The sequence below is a fragment of the Lepidochelys kempii genome, chromosome 1, assembly GCF_965140265.1.
Source record: "Lepidochelys kempii isolate rLepKem1 chromosome 1, rLepKem1.hap2, whole genome shotgun sequence".
Classification (NCBI taxonomy): Eukaryota; Metazoa; Chordata; order Testudines; family Cheloniidae; genus Lepidochelys; species Lepidochelys kempii.
Window position 1 is genome coordinate 124,332,420 of NC_133256.1, and position 17,865 is coordinate 124,350,284.

At 42.4% G+C, this 17,865-nt stretch overlaps 1 protein-coding gene across 2 annotated transcripts in view; it reads right to left on the bottom strand.

The window, feature by feature from the left end:
* The window catches only part of LOC140905109 (P2Y purinoceptor 8-like), a 50,743-nt gene that overhangs the window by 14,034 nt on the left and 18,844 nt on the right, over positions 1-17,865 (bottom strand). Inside the window, exon 1 of one of the 2 annotated variants that reach the window (XM_073327780.1) lies at positions 9,194-9,763. The exons of the other annotated variant lie outside the window; for it this stretch is intronic. The gene's annotated coding sequence lies outside the window, so the exon portion shown is untranslated. Of the gene's footprint in view, positions 1-9,193; positions 9,764-17,865 lie in introns of those variants that run through there. 2 annotated transcript variants of the gene reach the window in all.

The following is a 17,865-nucleotide window of genomic DNA, read 5'->3' on the forward strand; positions in this document are numbered from 1 at the left end:
TGTATGTACCCTGCCTCTAGAAAGATCAATAAAGGATTACTGGGTTTCCTTATATGTGAGCTAAAAAACCTACCCTGCAATGCAGGAAGTGTACAATCTATCAGGCCTACAGGTTGGTGCTGACAATCCAGTCTCCTGTAGAAAGAGACCTTTAAAAGAAAGTGTTTGGGGATATAGGATCCAGGGAAAAACATATCAGCGTGAATTGAGAAGATTTCTGCCCAGGGCTGGTAGCGTCATGAATGAGAGACTATGCTGAATCTGCTTTGGACTCACAGGACTAGTGGAGTGGTGCCTGCTGGAACCCCGAGGCATTTGTTTTCAGTTAACCTTTGCAGGGGCTGGGAAGGGAATCCTATTTAGCGATTATGCCTTTGCTGTGTGAACTGTGCCAACAGTTGGACAGTGGGGAACCTGCTGGGTGCAACACTCTGGTCAAAATTGGGCTTTCAATAGAAAAATAGTCATAACCCTACCCATGGGTTTACTAAAATGGGTCAATAACAAAGCACTAGAAAATACACTGTAAGGAACAGCCATGGAATAACCCTAGGAAACAGGCTAGACCCACACGTGATGGGGCTTTTGGTATTTAATGTCCATGATTTTATGCTGATCCTATGTTCAAACCTTAACTCACTGCCTCAGTTCCCTACCAAGCCTATCAAGGGCTGCACAGGTGCTCAGGGCTGCGGTGGGGAGAAGCACCTCTCCCCTGGTGCCAGCCAGGTCCAGAGCTGCTGTGGTGTGGAGAGATGTCTCTCCCCCAGCCCGGCCCAGAATTGCTGCAGCAGGGAGAGGCACCTCCACGCCATCCCCAGCCCAGGTGCTGCTGTGTGGAGAGAAGGCTGGGGGCAGTCCTCTCTCCCTGCTGAAGCCCTAGGGCAGCCAGCACTCCAAACCCCTGATCCCTGGCCCCACCCCAACCCTCTGTCACAACCCTGAGCCCCCTCCCACACCCAGAAACCCTGATCCCTGGCCCTGCCCCAGAGCCTGCACCCCCAGCCAAGGCCCTTACCCCCTGGCACCCCAACCTTCTGCCCCAGCCCTGAGCCCCCTCCCACACTCCGAACCTCTCAGCCCCACCCTTGCCACACATCATCTCCATATTGGTGTACATAAGAAAATTCATTCCACACATGCATGGGAAAAATTAGGAGGAACATTGCTCACTGCATGTGGGGAAATGCAGGGCAAAGAGTATAATCTGTCTCCCTTTGCCATGTGTTCCTTGTTGGCAAGAGCAGAGAGTGGTGGTTCTGCTTTGTACCACCTGACTCTGACATCAAGGAGTTAGGAAATTTCTTTTCTCTGTGTACATTGCCTGCGTAAGATAGTGAAAAGGGGGAACAAGTTTATTGCAAAATACCCTTTATTACAAGAACATCCTCCCCCCATCTCTTCATTGCACTACCTGCCCCCCCAAAACAGATTCATCTCCTCCTCTCCACCACCTTGTCAGCTACCTCCAGGGCCTGGAACCCCCTCTTAAAAGGAGGTGGAAAATCCTCTTGGTATCCCCATCAGCAGGATTGTTCCCTCCCACTTCCTGTCCTGAAAGGATCCTCTCCTACATCGACAGCATGAGTGGTTTGAGGTGTGGAAGTAGGGCCAACTAGCAGGGAATAAAAATTAAAAAAGCAACGCTTTTTCTTCAAATAAAAGCCCCCCATTGTTTAAAGCTTCCCACCATGTAAATGTGGAGCTAGGGATTAACGCTACATTTTAATAACACACTTCTTACTCCTGATAAGAGAGGGGGGGCTGCAGATAGGTTGGTGGAAACATCTTGAAGTTACGTTGCGGGTGTTGTCTCTCCCATTCTTCAGTCCTTCACCCTTTATAGACGAAGGTCTCAAGGTGAGAGTGATTTTCACCCCCAGATGCTTCTGGATTCCCAGCTGGTGCTAATGACCACATGCTCTGGTTTTTTCTGTCTCTGTAAAATGACGGTGACTGTTTTCCTGGGATACTGACCCTACTACCTATGCCATTGTGACTCTTTGAATGACTGAATGCAGTGTGCTTAACGTAGGATCTGTTGTACAAAGCAGTTGCCCATCTGCTGGGGGCAGCACTAGCCAGAGGGAGGATGTCAGTTCTCCTAGGCAACAGAGGGTTCTTTTCTCCTTCCCCTAATCTGATGTGCGAGAAGCTTTGTATTACAATCAGGCAAGAATATCGGCAAAAAAAAAAAATCGAGTATCATTTTAAAGATATGTCCATGTGCCTAGACACCTCTTATGACAGGTGCATTTTATATATTTAGTTTTAGGATGTTTAAAGATATTAGGTTTTAATACTGCAACCAAATTTCTTCAGTAATTAGCAGTCAGGCAAAACCAGTCACCACGGAGCTCAGTAAAAATGTCCCTACGTCTTAACGAATAGCAACCATCAGATAAAGCAAATAGACTTCTCAATTATTGCTTATCAAATAGACCATTGACTGTAAGAGAATATCTTTCCTTCAAACAGGGAGGAAGAAATAAGGGAAGAGAAGGCTAAAAACAGATCATAGCAAAGCTATTACACCAGCACAGAGCCTGATCTGAATGCCTGGCTCAACTAAATAAGCTTTAGTTCTATCTTGGTCATAATCAGGCCAGCTGTAGATGGACTTCAACTAGTCATCTAAAATATTTAAAATTGAGCAATTTAAACTGGTGCCAGCCCCTACCACAGCCACCCCTAAACTAGTTTGGCTTGTGTTGAACCATTTCATTAATGATTAAACAGGTTTAAGTATGTCTCACATTAGAGGTTTGCAACAGTTTAACTAGATCAATTTGAAATCAATTTTGTTAAATCAGTTCAACTTTTCTAGTATAGACAAGTCTTTCACACATCACTACAGCACAATGGTAGCATTTACACCCCCTATGTAAGATGTAAATAACTGGGTAAGATGCGAGGTGATGGAAAATCAGGTCCATTCACTTCCATACTGTGGTATGAGTCAAACCCCTCCTCTTCAACCCACAGTTGAGGCTTTGTCTTCACTGACAAAGAGGTGTGGTTTCTCAACATAAAATCTGAGTGGAGACAAGGTGTGATGATTTGGGGAATTTATTTACAATTTAGGAAATCAGGGTGGTCCTGGGTACTCTGGAAATGTGTCTGTGTCTGACTACAAATTCCATTTTGAATATGAGGCTTGGTTACCTTCTCTGCTGTCTTTTGTCTCCGTATTGAGATAAAACCCACAGGAGGGGCCAGGAAAAATTCTTTCACCTGGCACAGAACTAACAGTATAGGGTTGTTACATTTTGATGAATGTCCATTCAAATGGAGCCCCCTTGGATAAAGAGATGGCTACTGCCCAGGGCAAACCAGGTTTTTCAAGTCTGAACTATTGGGGGATGGTAATTAAGCAAGAAATTATTTGGTACGGGACTCTGATCGCCTGCTGGGGCTGATCTGTAAGTCACCTGACAAAGAGGTCTGGCGGTTATAAAAGAAAGCCTCTGTCACCAGCTATTTTAGAGCTAGAAATACAGGGAGAAGTGACCAGAAAGACTGCATGTTCCAGAGGAGAAGCCATGGGCAGGAAGGCAGGAGAGAGTAACAGAAGGGCATACTTTCATGTGCAGAAATCACGTGCAGGAGGTGGGATCCTGGAACACTTAGAGGACTCTGACTTCAACCCCAAGAATGCTCAAGAGCAGTAAAGAAAATGAGGCAGGGAAATGCATACAGGTGTTATTGTTTTACCTGGATCGGTGTATTTCTTGTGCTAACCAATGTAAAAAGTGACTGGTTTGGAGGAGCCCTTACCAAACCCTTGTGTCTGTTATGTGCTTCCACTATCAAGTGTCCCTAAAGAGGTGAACTGTAAACCCAGAGCACCCATAAGATTAGAGCTCTGGAAAAGGGTGTGATTAAGCTACTGGGGAGTCTGGGTGTCAGCACTGGCCCTGGGGTCCCATTTCCACAAAGGAGTAACAGACAGGGAGCCTATGCCTAGAAATTGTGCCAGACAGGCCAAGGGGAGAGAGACAGGGCTATAGCCTACTTAGAGCACATGGGTCTTGTGTACTGGGACTCAAACATAGAACCCCGATGAGTATCCAGCTAAGGAGAGCTCTACCTAGGTTGTGTGGCATAAGGCACTGATAGTTTTTACCTAGATGTAGCTAGTTGAGGTCAACCCTATACCTCCCACTAGGGGTTGACTTCGACTAGTTACACTGAGATAAAAACTACAGTGCCTTGTATCCACTGGGATTTTACAGCGAGATAGCTAGGAGTTAACTACCTAGGTAAAAACACACCTTTTTTTGCACTGATGACATAGCCTGAATGTCTAGAATTCTTCCCCTAAAGTTACCTGCAGAGACATTTTAATCTCTAAATAAGCTACACAAAGTTTATCAGCACAATGCAGTATCTCTAATGGGTTATAAAGCTATCCAGCACACTGAACAAAGCATACAGGATATTAGGATGCCATGCCTAACTGCAGATGTAATCATAATACTATAAAATAACATTTATGTTGGTATAACTGTGCCGTTATAGGAACAAACTTCACGATGAACTGCTTTTATCAGAACCATGAATGCATTCCATCTGGATAGCAATATCTCCAGAGTGTATGAGAGTCTCTGAAATAAATGAAAATAGGTAATATCATTAATATATGTCATTACAACCTGTCCATTTCTAAATTAATTTCAGCTGCTGTTCCTCTTCTTTATCTTATGAAAATCTCCACTTCTGTGGTTTTGATGATGCAAAGTATCAGTATGTCTGTCCTGCCAAGTTCAGCAATGGAAAAGGCATTTCGGGTCATTATAAAAACTAATTTCCCCATACTAATCTCCCCCTACTGTTACTCACACCTTCTTGTCAACTGTTTGAAATGGACCACCCTCATTACCACTACAGAAATGATTTTTTCCTCCCTTGTTGTTCTGTTAATTGAACTGTCTCGTTAGACTGACCCCCTACTCCCACCCACTTGCTAAGGCAACTCCCATCTTTTCATGCGCTATGTGTGTATATATAGCTGCTACTGGATTTTCCACTCCATGCCTCTGATGAAGTGGGTTCTAGCCCACGAAAGCTGAGGCCCAAATACATGGGTTCGTCTCTCAGGTGCCACAAGGGCTCCCTGTTGTTTTTGCTGTGTCTCATAGTGACTTCTTCACTGAAGTGAAACCTTTTTTCATTTTAAAAACAAAACAGGCATGATTCAGATAGATTCCGGTCACCCACCCTGGGGCCTCAGTCCTGCCCTTTGACCTGGGACATGTAACCTAGTATGTTTCATTCCCTGACTTCAGTCACCCGTTAGCAATAACACAACTAGGATTGGGGTTAAAGTGAAATCTAGACTCCAAGTGAGCTGCATAACAACCCATTTTGGAGTCAGCATGCACATTATTTCTGTTCTGCTCAACATCACACTCAAACACACTTTCCCCCCTTGTTTGTCAAGGAAGGGGTTTCCAGGGATTCAGTAGGAATCAAGGAACTCTGCACAACCCAATGTACCATGTGGAGAAAGCTACTGCAAGCTCTTCGGGATTTCCTGAAAGAGTTGGGGCTAGATTCCCCATTGCTGTGAATAGTCATTTACATCTGAGTGAAAGAATTGCAAAATGAGTGTAAATTGCTCCTGAATCGGATGGTCGCATTTTATACTCAATTCACACTGGAAAAGTTGACTGCCACCAAGGCTCGTGTTTATTCAAGACATCACTGGACATTGGCAATACCAGAGGGATGAGCTGGAGTGCAGATGAGAAGCGCAGTGAGGAAAGTAACGAATATTTTCCTCATGGATTGTACTTTCTAAATGGACAACCAACCTAATCCTCAATTACTAAGGGCTTGTCTACACTGGCACTTTACAGCGCTGCAGCTCTCTCCCACAGGGGTGTGAAAAAACACACCCCGAGCGCTGCAAGTTTCAGTGCTGTAACGTGCCAGTGTAGTCAGCGCACCAGTGCTGGGAGCCGCACTCCCAGTGCTGGTAGCTACGCCCCTCGTGGAGGTGGGTTTTTTTAGAATGCTGGGAGACCTCTCCCCCAGGACTGCTGCCGCGACTACCCAAGCCACAAGCCGCAGCAGCGCTTCATCGTTGCCAGCAAAGACGTGCCCTGAGGGACAATCTCCACCCATTGATATATTTTGCTTTCCACAACCAAACCAAACAAATCTCTGTACAACTTTTCATGAGTGATGTACCCGAGTATTCGGATTCTAATATCTAAACTGTATTGTGAAATCTGTTCACCTAAATTTGGGTTATTGCTGATTATGTACTCTGTGTGTCATATGACTTTTAAAAATCTAACTTTGTATTTGTAGATAATCTAAGCACTATACCCAGATGTAGAGACACTCTTTTCCCAACCTATGTATTATATAATTTTTTTAACATTAGCTTTAATAAAATTTTTATTGGACCAACTTCTGTTGGTGAAAGAGAGAAGCTTTCGTGCCGCATAGAGCTCTCCCTCAGGTCTGGGAAAGGAACGCCCAGCACCACAGCAAAATGCAAGGTAGAACTGATTGTTTAGCGGCAGTAGTTGGCACATACTGTAAGGCAGTGGTTTTCAAAGCCGGTCTGCCGCTTGTTCAGGAAAAGCCCCTTGCATGCCGGGCTGGTTTGTTTACCTGCAGGTTCAGCCGATTGCGGCTCCCACTGGCCGCGGTTCACTGCTCCAGGGCAATGGGGGCTGCGGGAAGTGGTGCAGGCCAAGGGATGTTCTGGCCGCCCTTCCCGCAGCCCACATTGGCCTGGAGCGGCGAACTGTGGCTAGTGGGAGCCGCGATTGGCCGAACCTGCAGACATGGCAGGTAAACACACCGGTCCAGCCCACCAGGGGCTTTCCCTGAACAAGCAGCGGACCAGCTTTGAGAACCACTGCTGTAAGGGACCATTCAAGGTTAGTGGGTTACAGATTGTTGTAATACACCACCAAATCATGGATTGAACTGAGACTCTGGATCTATGGCTTATTATTGCAACAATCTGTAACCCTCTAACCCTCTCTTTTTGTCCTGTGACTGCAGAAGTATTAACTGCTCACTCTATCTTGAATAGTTCCTTACAATATGTGCTAACTGCTTGTGCTAAACAATCTGTTCTTCCTTGCATTTTGCTGTGAGGCAGGGAGTTCCTTTCCAGACAGGAAGAAGAGCTCTGTGTAGCTAGAAAGCTTGTCTCTCTCTCTCACCAGCAGAAGTTGGTCCAATAGATTATATTACCTCACCCACCTTGTCTCTTTCATATTCTGCAACTGACACGGCTACAGCTATACTGCATACATCAGATAGAGGTTGTCAATTATACTTAAGTAGAATACATGATTCTATAGGGTGAGAAACTGTTATAAATTAATTTCTTCTGCAGACCAGATAGTGCATGAATCTGTTTTCTGGCCTTTTTTCTGCGCTGTTTTCCCTGCATGGGGAATTATGTCCTAATTTAGAGTAAACCACAGTAGGCCGAAAGAAAATAAAGTATTTTCCTCTGTATCTTTAAAAATGATTAAATTCAAAGTCATACAATATGCCCTAAAACTAACTTGTTTTTAAAACTAACTTTTTTAACAGAAAAAGACATTACTTTCTAAAGGAACAGGGAGAAGTGACCCAATGCCGATCAGAAATGAGCTGTCTGATATTGCCCCCAATCCAGTCAATAGGATTTTTCCCATCAGTCAGTGAGAAAAGGATCAGGCCCTAGTGTTATACTTTCTCAGATTCTAATAAGCTTTGCATCACTGGGTTTTCTGAGGTAGGCCAACAAACAGAACTGCTCAAACTCCCTGACAAAGCTCCAAAGAGGCTGGAAAGCCAAGAGAAACATTTTCACGAATTTGCGTCAATTTCATCAGTTTGTTTTGAAAAAAAATCAAATAAAAAAGACCCTCTAAAATGTTTTGTTTTGATGTTTTTGAAAAGAAATGTAATGAATTTTCATTTCAAAGTTTTCTTTAATTGTATATAAAATATTTTAAAACATTAAAAAACAAACTTTTTTGGATTTTTCAAAATTGCCAGAGAACTTAAAAATCTGTTATTTTCATAACATATTTACCCCACCTTCTCTCCCTCCTACCAGCTCAATTCCTCATTGTAACGGTTCCCACCGGTCCACCTCACACAAAATAAAAATATTTTAAAATACCTTAGTGTGTAAACAGTTAAAGCAAAAGTATACATCTGTGAGTATATAGAGCAAACCCACAACGACATAACACATAACAAATCTAAGTAACTGTTTGACCTTCTTTTGTAGGTCCTGGTCCTCACCCTATTGTTTGTTCCTATCATTTGTATCTTGTCTAAATTTTAGGTCAGAAGCCCTTTGGAGAGGGACTAGGGGTATTTTTTTAAAGTGTTTAAGTGACTTAAGCACCTAAGTAATATAAGGTTTTTTTTTTTAATTTTACCTCAGGTCTTTTAAAACAATGTGTATCTAAATATATACATATATAAAGGATTTATGTGACTTTTGGGCACTGTAAAATAATTATTAATAAATTAATACTGACCAATCAAAGCATGGAAATACATAATGGGGTAATATTGCAGCAGAGCTATGTACATTTCTCAGAAATAACGTGTATTTTGTAATTAACTGGTGTGTGAAATCATGTTTCCACAATGATTTGTTCAGTTAGAAATAGAAAAGAACCAAAGGTTGTGCTTTTTTTTTAGCATAAATCCTACCTTTCATGCATGCACATAACTCAGAACAAATGGGAATTATTTGCAGACTTATACAGCAAAATAGACCCTCTGATCTGTAAAGTTAACTAAAAAACCTTAGACATCCAACAGAATCATAATGCGCTATCACTTGAAATACTGTGAGTACTTATGCCCATGTTACAATACTCACTGTAAAATCAAGCATGTGCATTTACAAGAATTATATTAGAAGAGTAAAAACAACTCCCTTAAATTCAATGGACCAAATGCGAAGGTCCAACATCCTTACTAAGTGTTTACTCAAGCAAACTTCCATTGACTTTGAGGGCAGTTTGCCTGATCAAGGACTGAGTAAAAACTGGGCACAAACCCCAAGATTTAGCCTTGCATAGTTAAAAATAAAGCACATAACAAAGCAATAATGTGAACTGTTACAATATATTGCTGCAACTCAGCTGTTTGACTCTAGTAGGAACTCCTTCTTCAAGTGACTTATGTCCAAAAGATTTATATATCTTACCTGATTCCTCATCCACATCCGATAATCTGAAGCTGTGCAGTCTGACTGACCACAAATTTTCTGCAAGTGGTTCAATAGTAAACGTGCACACTGAATTGCAACACCTACTTCCTTCTTCATACTTTTGACTTTTTGACACATAGATCACAACAACTCAATAATATGTCCTAAAAGGATAAACATTGTTTCCTCCCCAGACATAAAATGAAAAATCCTCTTTCTAATCTAAATTTATTCATTACTTTATGGTGCATTGGGATGCCAATAGTAGCCCTGGCAAATATTCACGGTGTATGACAAATGCTTGATTCATTGTGAATATCTTTCCCCGTTGTGGATTTTGTAATACCGAGATTCTTCCATTCTTTTTTATCTTGTATGAAACCTGTAAACTCTGAATAGGTTTTTAGTGTACTGGGTGTAGTCAAGTCAGAAAAGGAACCACATATTTCTGCTTTTGAAATATCTTTCTGAGTTCAGATATGTTTCTATCATTCTCCTAAACTGGCCTTTTTGTGCAGTGAAAAACTCCATGAAAAATTTGCAAAGTTGCTACCCTCTTTTCCTTCAAATCCTTCCTCAAGACTCATTTTTACGACAGCACATACAAAGCAATAGCAACTGACAACAACTAGGGAAGTGGAGCGCTAAATATTGTGCTTGTTATATGTAGAGCTGGTTGGAGAACGGAATGTCTATTCTTCAAAATATGCCAAGATTTTGATTTTTTTTCATTCAAATCAGAACAAAACCAAAACATTTCAATTTTTTCTACAAAACAGAATGTTCTAACAAGTGGCTTTGTTTCAATCAGAATATTTTGTTTTGATAAAACTGATTTTGTTCTAATTTTTACTTTATAATATATATATTTTTCAAATGACCAAAATGTCATTTCAAAATGAAAACTCGAAATCTGCTGCGCCAATAACCTCAAAGTGGGACATCTGGCTTTGATTTTTTAAAAACAAAACTTTGCCAAAATTGACACATACCCTCAGAAAATTTTGATTTCAATCAAACAACATTTTCTCCTGGAAAAACGTTCCAGTGGAATATTTCTAACTAGCTCTAATTATGACACTGGTTTGCTTCACTGTTTTCTCTTAACGGATGGGGCAACGTGTGCTCCATTTGTGTGACACACAGATCTGGGCATTGTTGTGGGGTACAATTCCTCCAGGAGCTACTGCAGAGGCACTGGAGCCATCACTCTGTCCCTAATGCAGGACAGTGCCCATAAATCATAATCTTGCCCTAATGATGCCATCCTTTTATGAGATAAGGGGTTTCGTTTATGTCCCATACCCCCATGGTTGTGTGGCAGTCTGTGTACAAGTTGTCTGCTGCCCTCTGATTGTCTGCATTGTGTCTTGGTGGTTAGCACACTTGATTTAACTCAGGAGATCTGGGTTCTAATCCCACTTTAATCACTGGCCTGCTGGGAGACCTTAGATCTGTCATTTCATCTCCCGTGCCTAAGTTCCCCCATCTGTAAAATGAGACTAATGATACTGACCTCCTTGGTAGAGCATTTTGAGATCTACTGATGAAAAAGTGCTATATGAGAGCTAGGTATTACTAGTAGGAGTTAGGCACCTTTATTTGTACCTTTGGAAATCTCCTCTTTAGAGTGTATGTATATGCTTTGTAATGTGTTTTTGAATCCTCTATAATGAAAGGATCGGCATAAATGTCAAATATTTTAATTTTGTCTGAAACTCATTTCACATTGGTCTGTTTTGTGTTTCCTATATGCTCTTTACCTTTCCACAAACCAGCCTAAATAATCTTACTGACAACAAGGGCTGGTAAAGAACCTGTCCAGACTCAAACGGAGCTAGTGGATACAATTGGGGAAGAAATTCAATCTCATTTAAACCAGTCATGTTCAAGTCTGCCATACATTGTAAGGTGCAATCAGCTGACATGGTAAACAAACCACCACACTTTAATACATCTGTCCCAAAAGATCCCTGAACTCTACAACCTCAAACTGAGCATGCAAGAATGAACTCATGTTCCACTTCAGATCTCCAAACTGTGTAACGTTTCTAGATTCACTCACCCCTCTTACTGCCAGCACATAAATCTCTTCTTTTTCTAGATGCTGTTACTGTAAAAGTCAGTAGTATTGATTGTCAAAGAATAGTAATTCCAATAGTCATGAGAAAGTTGATGGAAGCTATAGATAGCCTATAACATTTTCACCAACTCCTACACAGCAGGGGTTGGTCTGGAGAGAGATTGGTATCCCCATGAGCACTGTGCCATAATGTGTTATCTTCTTTTTGGTGATTTGAATATCTTTATAGGCACTTCTATGCCTTTCTTTATGATAACACATATCACAATCATTAATGGATTTTATCTTCACAACTCCCCTGTTAAGTAGGAAAGTATTTTCTCTGTTGAACAGATGAACGGAGGCACTGGGAGATTGTGTGATTTGCCCAAGGTCAGACAGGAAGTCTGCATGAACAAGAGATTATCTGCATGTGTGAATTTATATATACCACATGTTATTCAGATTGCTTGACATTTCCCATTATGACATGCTGTTTTCTGTAGGGTATAACTTTGCCAAATTTTAACCAATTGGACTGCAGTTTTCCATATTGGGTGTCTGCCTCAGGCTGATTATTTTATTTGGGTTTGTAGTGTGTGTGTTTTAATTTCAGTCAAAACAATTCAGCAATTTCTGAGAATCAGGCTAGGGAAAAATACACTGTTTTCCTCATGTTAAATTCTCTCTGGCAACTTATTCTTTGAGAACTCTAGCACCCCCATGCTCTGGAGTACGGACTTGAAATTTGGCCAGGGGGGCGGCCTTTGTGTCAGGGATGTGCCTTTTGCCTTCTGTCATAGAGGGTAGAAACCCCACACAGCAGAGGAAGGGATTAAGCAGCTGCTCTGGGCCTGTGCCTCTCCACCCCACCACAAGTGCTGGGCATGCACAAGCTGGAGGAGAAGCCTGAAGGGGGAGCAGAGCAGTTCACTCCTTGTTCTGCAGCAGGAAACAGAATCCTTGAGAACCCCAGCTCAAGCTAAAAGCTCTGGGGACTTCCCAGCTCCCTACGACAGAGCTGGGAGCCTGAAAACTCAAGGAGCCACATCTGAAGCAGGAGGCCTCAGAGCTTGGGCTGCCAGGTTTCAAAACGAAACATTTCTATTATTTCTAACCCCTCCCCCCTTTTTTTCCCCAGATTTTTCCCTTCCTTGGAAGTTTTGATAATTCTATTTTTGTTTTGAAACTTTTTTTTTCCCTCCCAGAATTTTGGAATTTGTTGTGGAAGAAAATTTTGGCTTTTGACTGGCTCTAAGGATAACTTTTTAAGACTATTGTATGGTGTGGTGCTAGAGTTATATTGATATGGGTTAAAGGTTGTAGAAGAAGTGGGTTTCAGGAGGGATTTCAATGAAGTGAGGGGTGACATGGGAAGCTAATATTTACCCATTTCTCTGTTTGGTTAAGCCAGAGGGTTTGCCTATATTAGAAAAATTGTAACAAACTAACTAAATCGATTTAGTTAAACTGATAGAATCCTCTAATGTAGATACACTTAAACCAGTTTAAACCTGGCTTAAATCAATTTGGTTAAATTGGTAATTTACCGATGCAAGCTACACTGGTTTAAGTTGGTTGAAGTACTTGTTTAGCTTTGCTTAAGTGTGTCTGTATTAGGGGCTTGCATTGCTGGCCGACAGTTAAACTAGTGCATTTTTAAAAAAAGTAGACCATGCCAGAGAAACCCCAGAAAAACATCAAAAGAGAGACGGTTTGTCTAACTTCCCCTCCACCCCATTTTCATTATTCATCTTTGCAGGAAGTCCTGTTCCAGCAATTGCTAATTTTAACTTCACGGAAGAGCTACAGAAGTTGTTTGTTTCTTAGCCTACCTATATACCACACACCTTTGCCTAGAGTGACCAAGTGTCAAAATAGCAGATTAAACTGAGCTATGCTGATAGCGATTCCTCCTGTAAAAGCGGCTAAGAGATGGCATTTGTATTCAAGCAAAGATCAAGTACTTCCTGCTGTCTTGTAAAAACAGCATTTTAATAACAAAGAACAGGATTTAGTGATGTGCAGGGAGAGGTCAGAGCATTATAGATTCATAGTTGAAGGCCAGAAGGAACCTTTATGATCTAGCCTGACCTCTAGTATGATGTAGCCCATAGAATTTCATGCAGTAATTTCTGCTTTGAGCCGTAACTTCTGGATGAGCGACAGCACATCTTTTAGAAAGATATTAGTAATGGCTCTTCTCTCTCTATTGACTTCAGCATGGAGTTTCTGTAGAACTGGCTAGGAAAGGTTCCATGCAGCAGTCAGCTTGCGGTAGAACAGGCCAATCAGATGCAAAAGCCACTTTACTTTGCCCATCACACTTGTTAATTTGAACAGCAGGAAATACCACAACATGTCTGCTATGCAGAACCCAGTTAATCTCTCTAAGAAGCAGAACTAGTTACAATGACATTCGTTCAAATGATAGATGATTTATAGATAAACGATAGATATATGCAGCTAGCAACAAATGAATCTGACTCATTAGATATTATTTTTATTATGGTAGCATCTAGGAACTCTAGTCATGGACCAGGACCCAGTTGTGGTAGGCACTATACAAACACTGAACAAAAAAGACAGCCACTGTCCTCAAGAATTTATAATCTGGCTATAAAACAAGAGACAACAGATGGATACAGACAGATGGGGGAGGACAAGGAAACAATGAGACCATATTGGTCAGGTGGTGGTCCCAGCACACAAGCAGCCTATCAGTTGCCAAGTTTTTGTATAGGCAAATCCTACAATGAGCACCCCAGGGGTGCAGAAGCCCCTCTCCCCCACAGAGTTCATGTTATCACTGGGGTCTCACTGTGTCACTTCTTGTGAAAGTGTGATCTATTTCTCTGTTTCTGATTTTATTCTTTGTGCTCAGTTCCATTCTGATGTTTTCTGTTAGTAAGTACAGTGCTTAGAGGATGCTTTTCATGAAAATTACTCCATGTCATTGGTTGTTGCACATGCTTCAGACTGGAGAGTTTTGGTCAGTAAAAAAAAAAAAAAAGACAGGGCTCAAATTTGATTATTTAAAATATGTGTACTGGCGGGCCCTAGAGATGGAACAGCATTTGTACTGTCCCTGCAGAGAGCCAATACTGATACAACCATTCTGTGAATCATCATTCTCGTTTTGGATAATTTTCACTGGTGGGTGAAACTGAGTAGCCTCTATTTCCTACCTTTGGTTGAAGCTCCAAATACGTCTTCAGTTTTAATTTGATCATATTCACTCTTCTCAAAAACAGAGGGGTACCCTTAACTTTTTGACAGCTTGTCATATACCTCTGTGTGGGCTTATTTGAATGGTAAGCATTTTTCTTCCTGCATAAGTGTCTGGCATTGTTTTTTTTTTAAATTACGTTTGTTCTAGCTCATTAAAGACTCTTCCTCTCAAGAAACAAAAGGAAATAAATTTGTAGAAGCAGAAGAAAGAGGGCCCTGAGTCTGTAGTGGCTTGTTTAAAATGATTATATAATTCCATAAAAGGAAAATCAGCAGAAAAATCAGCATTGCTATAAGAGACAGCAAGAGATAAACTACTGATCTGAGATACTTAAGGGGAAGAATTAATTAGTTTTGGTCCCAATGTCAGTATATAAGGAAAACTCACCTGTACTCAGAATACACACTGGAAGCCATGTATGGGGAGTCACATTCTAAGTATTCATTGTTTGCAATACAAGTGGAATTTGCATGCCATGTAAGTGTAGTGGATAATGGGCTTCAAAATGTTCCCTTACAACATATATTGCTGTTCCCTTGGAAGAGCAGCATGTGAGCAATAAGAGCTGCTGTGTGGATCTCAAAGCAAAATTTTGCCTATTGATAGCTGTAGCCCAGCCAGGTTATTATTTTTAAGAGCACGTGAAACAAAAATTCTGATCCATATATTTGCCCTGTAACAATACACTGTTTTGATGAGATGAAGAGGAAACATTAGGGTTCTAAAAAGAAACAACAACCTTCTAAAAGAAATGGGTGCTAAGAGACATCTGGATGGAAGGTGCAATCAGCACAAAGGAAACAGAGAGGAACTGATTGTGGCCTATTGCCATCAGACCACATTGGGGGTGTGTGTGTGTGTGTGAAAATGCATGCTGTCAGCTAGGTCTCCAGGATGTATTGTACCTCAAGCAAACATAATAGCTTTGAACACTCCTGGGAGTGTGGCTGCTGAGTCTCTCTCGGACAGGATATAGTCTGTACCCAGACAGCTCTGCTGGTCATTGTGGAGCATAGTCCCACCTTTAGCTGCTCCCTCTGAAGAGGCTATAAACAGCAGAAGCCCGAGCCTGGCTGGGGCTTTGCGTTCTGAGAACAAGGACTCTAGGGGGTATGTCTACACTGCAATTAGACACCTGTGTATGGCCTGTGCCACCTGGCTCAGGCTTGCAGGGTTCAGGCTGTGGGGCTGTTAATTGCAGTGTAGACATTTGGGCTCAGACTGGAGCCCATGCGCTGGGACCTTCCCACCTCACAGGGTCCTAGAGCCCAGGCTTCAATCCAAGCCATAACATCTACACCACAATTAAAGAGCCCCTGAGTCTGAATCCCGTGAGTCTGAGTCAGCTGGACAGGCCAGTCACAGGTGTCTAATTGCAGTGTAGACATACCTACTGTGTGCTCTCCTTCTAAGCAAGGATCTGAGGAGGGGTAAGAGCCTTCTTGTGCCCTGTCCTGCCCTGTGCATCCATGTAGAATTAAGGCACAGCCTGGTCCAGAATGTTTTCTATAATGGTCACATGTCCGACCACTACTACACAGAAGTACTTCACTAGTCTTTATAGAGCTTTGCACCTGAAGTTACAGACATATAAGTCAAATGTTTAATGTTGCCTCTAATTTTGGATGCTTAATTGATTTGTCAGAGGAATTGAGAACACACAATTCCAATCAAAGTCACTAGAAGCTGTGGTACTCAGCACCATGAAAATCAGACACTGTATATCTCCAATTAGGGGGCTCCATTTTGGAGTGCCCCCAAATAGTGTACAGCTGAGATTTTTTGTTGTACACTATAAAAATATATATTGAGAGCACATATGCATTCACAATAACTATACATTTGAGGCACTTAATCAATAGTAATAATAAATCCTCACTCTTACACAGTACTTTTCATCAGCAGATCTCAAATCCTTTTACAAAGCAGGTAAGCATCACTATCCCATTTTACAGATGGGAAAACTGAGGCATCAAGGGACTTTATAATGTACTTGGTAAAAAGACAAAACAATAAAAAGTGAACAGCACAAAACAAATATATAACTAAGGCACTCTCCCTATTACAAAAGTAGCTGAGCACCTTACAATCTTTAATATATTCATCTTCACAACACCCTCCTGAGATAGAGAAGTACTACTATCCCCATTTTGCAGACAGGGAACTGAGGCACAGAGAGACTTAGTATCTTGCTGGTCTCCATATTGGAAGAGAAGATTGAAGGTCTGGAGCAACAGATAACGACCCTGCGTTGCATACGAGAAACAGAGGATTTTCTGGACAAAAGTCAGGATATGCTTCTACTGGCACAAAGCTCTAAAGATTTAGAGCAGGTTGCACAGCGGAGCCAAGAGGCCAGTGAAGAAGCTTGGCAACATGTGACCTCCAGAAGAAGAAGGGGGAATGTCCGGTTTCCAGCAATGCGGACACAGGTAACTAACCGCTTTCATGTTCTCTCCACAGGTACCATTGCGGAGAGTGGACCAGATGATATGTCTGGGGGGAGAAAGCAGAAGGAGACTCCGCTGGTTGGAAGGCATGAGATGCACTGTCCTGAGATGGGGGGTTCCACGACCATCACTCCCAAGAGAAGGAGGCGGGTGGCGGTGGTCGGGGACTCTCTACTCCGGGGGACTGAGTCATCTATCTGCCGCCCTGACCGGGAAAACCGAGAAGTCTGCTGCTTGCCGGGGGCTAAGATTTGCGATGTGACGGAGAGACTGCCGAGACTCATCAAGCCCTCAGACCGCTACCCCTTCCTGCTTCTCCACGTGGGCACCAATGATACTGCCAAGAATGACCTTGAGCGGATCACTGCAGACTACGTGGCTCTGGGAAGAAGAATAAAGGAGTTTGAGGCGCAGGTGGTGTGCTCGTCCATCCTCCCCGTGGAAGGAAAAGGCCTGGGTAGGGACCGTCGAATCATGGAAGTCAACGAATGGCTACGCAGGTGGTGTCGGAGAGAAGGCTTTGGATTCTTTGACCATGGGATGGTGTTCCATGAAGGAGGAGTGCTAGGCAGAGACGGGCTCCACCTTACGAAGAGAAGGAAGAGCATCTTTGCGAGCAGGCTGGCTAACCTAGTGAGGAGGGCTTTAAACTAGGTTCACCGGGGGAAGGAGACCAAAGCCCTGAGGTAAGTGGGAAAGCGGGATACCGGGAGGAAGCACAGGCAGGAATGTCTGTGAGGGGAGGGCTCCTGCCTCATACTGAGAATGAGGGGCGATCAGCAGGTTATCTCAAGTGCTTATATATGAATGCACAAAGCCTTGGAAACAAGCAGCGAGAACTGGAGGTCCTGGTGATGTCAAGGAATTATGATGTGATTGGAATAACAGAGACTTGATGGGATAACTCACATGACTGGAGTACTGT